Consider the following 8,833-nt stretch of genomic DNA (forward strand, 5'->3'; position numbering starts at 1 on the left):
TTCTTTGCTCATTATACACTCATTATAAAGCTGTGAATATGCATAGGTTTCCCTCATTAAGTCCACAGGACTCCAGTGTTGAGGAGACACTGCTTTGGCAGTTGTCCTCAGTGCTCTCCTAACTTGCTGTGGGTAAAGCCTTCCTTCACTCTCATCTTCTTCTTGGGCTTATTGGCTTTACCCTCACCCAGGGATGAATCAGTTGTATTTGATTACAAAGCTCCTTTGAATGATCTAGGCTGGGTTAGACACAGTTGTGAACAAGGCAAGCCATCTTCCCCTCCTAATGTAGAGGACAAGAAGTAAATATCTACCCATCCTGGTAAGTGCAGTGAAGGAGATAAACGGGGTAATGAGCAAGGAGTAGCTCAGGATGGCCCTTTGAATGGAGCAGTCAAGGAATACCTGGGGAAAAAATGTTCTAGGAAGATGGAATAGCAAAGCAAAGGCTGGGAATGGAGAAGGAGTTTGCATATTGAGGAACAGAAAGCTTGCCCAGGAATGTCAAGAGAAAGTATGTAAATTTTTTAGAAGGTGGAGAGACAGGCAGAAATCCTCTGCATCAGGTCTTCATAAGCCATGATAAACAATTGTGTATGCTCTTTTTTTTTTTTTTTTGAGTTTTTGATGGACATTTATTTTATTCATTTATTTATATGCAGTGCTGAAAATTGAACTCAATGCTTCACATATGCTAGGCAAGCGCTCTACTAATGAGCTACAACCCCAATCCCAACAACAATTGTGTTTTATACAACCCAAAACCCACAATGAGATGTCACCTCATACCTATTAGGATGGCTACTATCAAAATTCATAATAAATAAATAAAATAACAACTATTGGCAAGAATATGGAATAAAATTAGCTTTATGTGCCTTGGGTGGGAATATAAATTAGTACAGCCACTATGGAAAACATACAGAGGTTCCTCAAAGAATTATTAATTAGAACTGAGGCCGGGCACTGTGGCACACACCTGTAATCCCAGCCACTCTAGAGGCTGAGGCAGAAGGATCATAAACTTGAGGCCAGCCTCAGCAATTTAGGGGACTATGTCTCAAAATAAAAAATAAGAAGGCCTGGGAATGTAGCTCAGTTAATATCACTGGATTCAATCCCCAGTATAAATAAATAAATAAACAATTAAAAAAAGAACAGAACAGAGATAGGAATTTGGGGATACCGAAAAAGGAAAGATAAACAGAGTATCAAAAGGGAAGTGCCTGTGAGACTGTGGAATGCAGGAAATACCCATGAACCTTCCAAGTGCAGAACAAGCATTAGTGAGTAACACAGCCCATGTCCTTGACCCAGAACCTGGGCCCCCATCCTTGCCTGCAGAAACTAAGATGATGCAGACAACATACAAGTGCAAGGAAAATAGGGTGCAAAATTGTGTAAGTCTGCCCTGATGTTTTTAGACAGGTTAAGTAACCTGTCTAAAAAAAAAATGTATTTTTTTTAAACAAATAAAATGAAAAAAAATGAAACAAAAAAAGAAGAGAATGTTGGGTTTTATTCTAAATGCAAAGCCCATCACTGAATTCCTTAAGCAAGGAGTGACAAAATCTGGTATATTCTCAGAATAACACACTAGCCATTCTGGGGAAAACCAACTGGTATAGAGGAAGAGACGATTCCTAAGTCAAGAGCTGCAGGGATCTGCATGAGAGGCCAGGAGAGGAGCTGGGTCTCCATGAAGGTGGAAGAAGCCCAACAACTTTGAGGAAGGTGGAGTGAAGTTGGGAACAAGGGCAAATCTCTGCTCTGTGCAAGGCCTACCCTTTCTCCTTTCTGTAAACACTCCCCACTTCATCACAACCAATGGCTTTTAGAAACTAGTCCAAGCAGAATAGCAATATAACAAACACTGTTTGGCTTTATTTCCCTAGGTCTATTTTAAATGGCTTGGCTCATGTGTCAGGTGTATTTCAGGTCACAAAGGAAGGGTTCTTGTACCCAGCCCATAAATTCCCACAGGTATTTTTTTCTTGCTTGGCCCATCATCCCCTGTTTTCCCTCAACCCTACCCTCCTGGGAAGCTTTGCACTTGAACCAATGGAAAAGATGACTATGGTGGCTGGAAGGCTGGTACTACCCAGCAGGCCAAGGACTCATTTTAAAAATAGAATATGGAACCAGTTAGCAGCCTAGTAAAAAGTCCAAATGCCACTGTTAGGAGGGGGCCTCTGGCTGTCTTGAGCATAATCAAGAGGAGCTTTGCCTCTTTCTAGACCTTTATCTCTCCTGTTCTTCCTAATCGCTACCTCACCTTGCATTCATAAGACAACCAGTTCAGCACTGACCTATGTGAGCCAACTCTGGGGGCCACGAGGTCACTGGTACTGGAGGACGTCATCAAAAATTGTATTAGGTTCGTGTTAAGTGGATAATACTGTGTCAATTTTAGCCTCTGATAAAGGAAACCCTCACAGTCAAGACACCTTGACCGACCCTCCGCATTTCATCATAGTCCCCAGTAGACCTGCTTTTTTTATTGTTGTTGTTCCTATAAAATTTGCACCTTGTAGGGGCAGGAAGGGTGCTACGCGTCCATGGCTCACTCTCATAGTGCTCCCAGGTGGTTCAGCCAGAGCTGGTCTCACCTTTTCCTAGACAAGGAGCCAGAGCAGCCAAGGACAGGAAAAGAATATACTGTGTGTATTTCAGTTTAGGACTTTCTCAGCATGTCCTTAGAAAGAAAATTCACAGGGAGCAAAATTTACAGGGAAAGAGATTCATAGTACTGGCTATTTGGTGACCTGAGCCACTTCCTCTCATTCAGAAATAACACTGAGCTTCATCCTGCCTTAGGATTTCAGCTGTCACATTAGATTGTGCCTCAGCACCAAATATTCCTTCCAAATAATTTTTATTTCTAATGGCAAAAATAGCATGAGATTTCTAAACTATTTCTAAATTTTTTTAAAAAAAAAATTTAATTATGTTTCTTGCATTAAAGAGATTTCTAAGGGGAAAAAATAAACAACTTCTTGATGTTTTACTCTTAGTTTCTCCCATAACACTAGTATGGTGAAATTCATCTGTCCTATTAACATTTCTATACTGCAAAGAAAAGAAGATAAACATATGGCTTATTTTTCTGACAGTTCTGACCCTCTCCAAATGTTTTCAATAGTAGATATTAAGATGGAAAAAATTATAATACCAAAAACCAATTTCTCAGACTATACTGTTCCCTGCATTGACTTCCTAACACAAGAACTCTTAAAAATAGGAACCAGACTATTTATTCATGAAGGGGAATTAAGTTATCTGTTCTCAACCACAGCTCTAAGCTTCAGGGATCAAGATGAATTTATTTTCCCATTTTGGATTGGTTTTTTCATAATAGGAAGGACGGATTTACACAGACTACTTTTTCGATCCTTTTTTCCTTCATGTTTTAAAATTTTATTTCTTAATTTGCATACTGTGTAAGATCTATTCCTGTGAATGTCTGGTTTTATGGGTTTTGACAAATGGGGAGAGGTATCCACCATCATGATACAGAAATGATAAAAAATTGTTCCTTGAAATTCTCCAGTGTTGTTATTTTGTAATTAACCCCACCCTCACCCTCAGACTACCCCTCTCTTTTCCATCCCTATTGTTTTGTCTTTTCTAGAATGTCATATAAGTGGAATCATACCAGCAAAATGGCCTTTTCTCTGGTTTTTCAATTTCACTTAGTAAGTCTCAGGTTCAATCCTCAGCACCCAAAAATCAAAATTGTTTTCTATCCTATACCTGGATATAATATAGCAGTTGGAAATGTATGAATATAATTTTAAGGACTTAACTAGGGATTTTTGCACTTGAGATTTATGTGCATTTTGCATTTATCAGTGATTGGTCCCTTGCTATTGCTGAGTTGTACATATTTCATTGCACAGACACATCCAGTTCACCACTGAAGGACATTTGAGTTGATTTTGGTTTGGGGAGATTACATAAAAAGCTTCTATAAACATTTATATACAGATTTTTTATATGAAAATAAACTTTTCTTTCTCTTGGGTAAATAGAAAGTAGAGTCACTAAATCACACAGAAAGGATAGGTTAAAATTGATAAGAAACCCTTTAAAGCTTTTAGTGAAGTTGTAGTATTTTTCACCTCTGATTGCTCTACATCCTCATCAACAATTAGTATTGTCTAAAACTCTGAGTGGAAATAAACTTTTTTTTTACAAATTATTATCTTAGGTATTTGTTACAGTCACAGAAAGCTGTCTAACACAACCCAAATATCTCCTGATTCTGAGCTTTGCATTTAACTACTCACTCTGCCTGGATAGTTCTTGCTTTAAAGTGTATCCTTGCTTTACTTCAATTTCTCACAAGCTTACATACAAACATTATGTCACAGAGATCTGCCCTCCTATATAAATCTTATAGAAAACCAAACTAGCAATTCCTTTCATACTGTTTCATTAGTCTTTGCAACACACATCATCTAGTATATCATATATTTTGTTTATTTCATATTTTATATCCTCCACTAGAATACAAGAAAGCAGCTTAGTTTTGTTCATTGTTGTGTCTAGAATAGGGGGTCTGGCACTTAATAAATATTTGTCACCCAAATGTATGAAGAGAGGAGGGTCTTTGCAGAGAATTCATAGAAAGTGTGGTGGTATTTCCTCTTCCCTTCATTTAGGTACTTTGGTCTCTTTCCCAGCTGAATGAGGAAGATCCCAAAAGAACCAGTCATAGAACTTGGAGTTTTGGAAAAGGAGAGATTGACATCACATACCTGGTTGCATGTGACTAAACTAGAGAATTCTGAAGGGTGAGGACCTGGAGTTCCCCACAACTGCAGAGCATAGAAACAGGGAGAGTCGAGAAGGGGAGTTTCAGAGGCAAAGGGAATCAGGAGTCTTCCTGTCAGATGCAAAGACACTGTGAAGGCAGCCCAGCAGGAGCCACATCGAAGAGTCCCACCCAAGTGCCTCCCAAGGTGTAGTGGTTTGCTAGAGCAGACATGCCAAAGCCTGGATGGTTCTAGCCATAGATATTTATTTTCTCATAATTCTAGAGGCTATGAGTCTGAAGTCAAGAGGAGGCTAGAAGTCCTAAATTATGGTCACCATATCACCATAGATGGTTCCTTTTGAGGGCTGTAAGAAGGATCTGTTCCACAACTCTGCTCTGGATTCCTGTGGTTCATTAACGATCTTTGACACTGTGGCTCATGGGTACATCACTCCAGCCTCTGCCCCAACTACTTCTCTCAGCATTCTCCTGTGTACATGTTTCTGTATCCAAATCTGCACTTTCCAAAAGAACATTAGTCACATTGGCATTAGGGCCCACCCAAAGGACCTCAGCTCAACATAGACAATCACATCCGCAAAGACATTATTTCCCACTAAGGTCACATTCTGAAGTGAGTTGGGGCTTCAACACAATGAATCTAGAGGGGGTGGGGAGAAAACACACTTTAAATTATAACAATCTCTCACCAGAGAAAAAGAAAGCATTTAATCTTCAGCAGGGCAGCCCACTGGTAGGGCACCATTCTATGCAAACCATGGTTTTAATATAAACCATGGCAAGAAATCTCACTCAGGTGAATGACCCACAACTTCAACAATGAACTCAATTATAGAGTGAAACTGACATCATCAGCAGAATGCTGTTCTGTCGAATGGGGATCTAATGATAATGCTAAGTAATCAAATGAAAAGAGTATTTTTACAAAAGTAAAAAGTACCATGAAATTTTTTATTGGTATATTATAATTATATATAATTGTGGGAGTTGTTATTATACATTTGAACATGCACACAAAATAATTTGATAAATTCAAACTAGGGAGTGAAATTGGCCAAACCATTTAATTTTTGAACAGCAGGTCCTCTATGAGGCAATTTCTACAATTCTCCTTCCTCTCTCTCTCTCTCTCTCTGTCTCCCACCTCCAGCCACACAAGATGTGAAAGAAGGCCAAAGGCAAGAAGGTAGCCCCAGCCCTGCTGTCATAAAGAAGCAGAAGGCCAAGAAATTAAATATTCTCTGCTTGAAAAAAGTCTAAATTTTGGCACTGGATAAACATGACACCAGCCCCAAAGGGACCTCAGTTGCTTTGTCAAGTGGCCCCACTTCATCCAGCTGCAGTGCAGAGGGCTATTCCCTATGTGCTGCTGAAAATGCCTCCCATGATTAACCAGTGCACACAGGCTTGAGGCTGCCAGCTACCCAAACCAGAGATAAAACAAGAGAAGAAGCAGAAACTGTAGACCTATATTGCCCATGGCAGGGATGTCCCACAGAGAGACTTCCTGTCAACCACCTTGGTGAAGAACAAGAAGGTTCAGTTGGTGATGACTCCACTTGACATGGATCCCTTCAAGCTGGTTGTCTTCCTGCCTGCCCTGTGTCAGAAGATGGAGGTCCTCTACTATATCATCCAGGGAAAGGCCAGGCTGGGACACCTAGTCCTCTGGAAGGCATGCAACACCTTGCCTTCACACAGGTTAACTCGGAAGACAAAGGAGCTCTGACTCAGCTGGTGGAAGCTATCAGGACCAATTACAGTGGCAGATTCCATGAGATCTGCAGCCTCTGGGGAAGCAATGTCCTGAATCCAAAGCTTCTGGCTCACAGTATCAAGCTGCAAAAGGCAAAGGCTAAAGAACTCACCACTAAACCGGATTAAATGAGCTTTATGTAAATAAAAATGAGAGCTCAACATGGTAGCATGTGCCTGTAGTCAGCCTTACCTACGGGGAAGGAAGATCAGTTGAACTTAGGAGTTCAAGACCAACCTGAGCAACACAGCAAGATTCTGTCTCAATAAATAAATAAATAAATGTATGTCTGGGAATATAGCTCAGTGGTAGAGAGTATGCTTAGCATGTCTAAGGCACTGGGTTCAATCCCCAATACCAAAAATTTTTAAGTGAGTGTCTTTCAAAAATTGTTTAAGTGAGTGTCACCAACTTTTGCTGAGCAAATAATGCATTTCCGTTAGTTGAGAGAAAAGTCCCATGATTTAGAGTTGCAATCTCTGGACAGAATAGGAAGGTCCTCCAGAGATAGGAGGTCGCATATTTTATCTGTTAATTTAACCACAGTTGACTGATCAGCACCAGTTTACACACTAGTATTAGATGTGAACAAAGCACTGCTCTGACGTCAAAGTTATGTCGGGGGTTTTTATTTGCTTTCTTTGGAGATATTTTTCTTGGGCTGTTTTATTTGATTTTCTAATGTCCAGGGAATTCAGAGAAGACAGAAGCACATCAAAAGTTTCTTAAGTGCCCTCTGTCATCCAATGACATTAGAACTGACTTAAAAAGAATAGTCCTTCATGGATGTGGTGCTTTTCTTCCAGGGGCTCAGAGAGTCTTTTACAGGAAGTATTATTTTCTGTTTTATAGTTTCTGAGGTGCTCAGAGGCTAGGCCAAAATCTGTGGGTAGATATGAAAGGGAAAATCAAGGACCAAAATATTATGGTTAGACTCCTAGCCCATAAGCTATACTTCTTAGAAAAATGACTCCCTTTGTAACACAGTAATCATCAGCTACTGTATTATCTGGGTGTCTATAACTATAGCTCAACTAACCAAAAGGAGTATTTGTTTAGCGAAAAATACTGAATCTGATCACGAGTCTCAGAATATTGTATGCATGGGAGATGCAGCAAGGAAATAAGTTCTCAAGGATTTCCATTGGAAAGAGAAAGAGTCAACAAATAAGGTTAACTTATAAGTGTACTGGGCTTAATATCACCATCCAATATTTCTCCATTACCTGGGACCTGCAAATGTGGCATGATTTAGAAAGAGCATCTTTACAGATATAACCAAGTTAAGACCGGATCATGCTGGATGATGGTGGGGCTTCAATTGAACATAACTAGTGTCTTTAAAAGAAGGAAATTTGATGGGCTGGGGTTGTGGCTCAGTGGTAGAGCGCTCGCCTAGCATGCGTGAGCCACTGGGTTCCATCCTCGGCACCACATAAAAATAAAATGAAGGTATTGTGTCCACCTACAACTAAAAAATAAATGTTTAAAAATAAAAGAAGGAAGTTTGAACGCAAAGACAGAGAGAAGCAAGAAGAAAATCATGGGGGCAGGAATTAGAGTGATTCCATTTTAAATCAAAGAATACCACTGATTGCTGCAGCCACTGGACACCAGGAATGGATTCTGCCCCAGGGACTGCAGAAAAAAAATCAAAACTATTGATACCTTGATTTTGGACTTGTGGCTTCCTGAACTTTAGGAGAATAAATTTCTGTTGGTTTAAGTTCCATAGTTTGTGTTAGGTCTTCATGTCAGCCTGAGGAAATAAAATAACACAATTTATGAGTGATGATAAGTATTAAGGAGAAAAACTAAAGCACTGAAGTGGGATTAGTTAGAAAACTATTACAATAATCCAGGTGATACCTGATGGTGACTTGGACCAATGTGGCATAATCTTTCAGAAGGCTGCATGTTAGGTTGGCTGGAAAAATTCACTATGAGAAGGTAACATGGATAGAGACAAGACTGAAGGAGGTGAACAACCCATGATGATACCTGGGGAAAGTGTTCCAGGCTAGAAGGAAAAGCATGTGCAAAGACCCTGAGGTTTGTATATACCCAGCAAGTGGTAAATGCTATGAGGTAGTTCAGGGAATGGCAAGGAGGCCAGTGTGGCTAGATTTGAGTGACAGACAGTAGAAGAGAGAATGGAAGGAGAAGATGAGCTTAGAGAGGTGATGGGTAGCCAAATGATGGAAATGCTATGAGCTGTCAAGACTTTCAGTCAGACGGAAAGGAAGCTCTTGGAGAGTTTGGAACAGAGGAGTACAGAAGAGTGACAAGATCTGACT

At 40.0% G+C, this 8,833-nt stretch overlaps 1 pseudogene; it reads left to right on the plus strand.

The window, feature by feature from the left end:
* The first annotated feature begins 1,256 nt into the window (after positions 1-1,256).
* LOC125618555 lies at positions 1,257-6,664 on the plus strand (annotated as a pseudogene).
* Positions 6,665-8,833: the final 2,169 nt, after the last annotated feature.

This window comes from Marmota marmota, unplaced genomic scaffold (genome assembly GCF_001458135.2).
Source record: "Marmota marmota marmota unplaced genomic scaffold, marMar, whole genome shotgun sequence".
Lineage (NCBI taxonomy): Eukaryota > Metazoa > Chordata > Mammalia > Rodentia > Sciuridae > Marmota > Marmota marmota.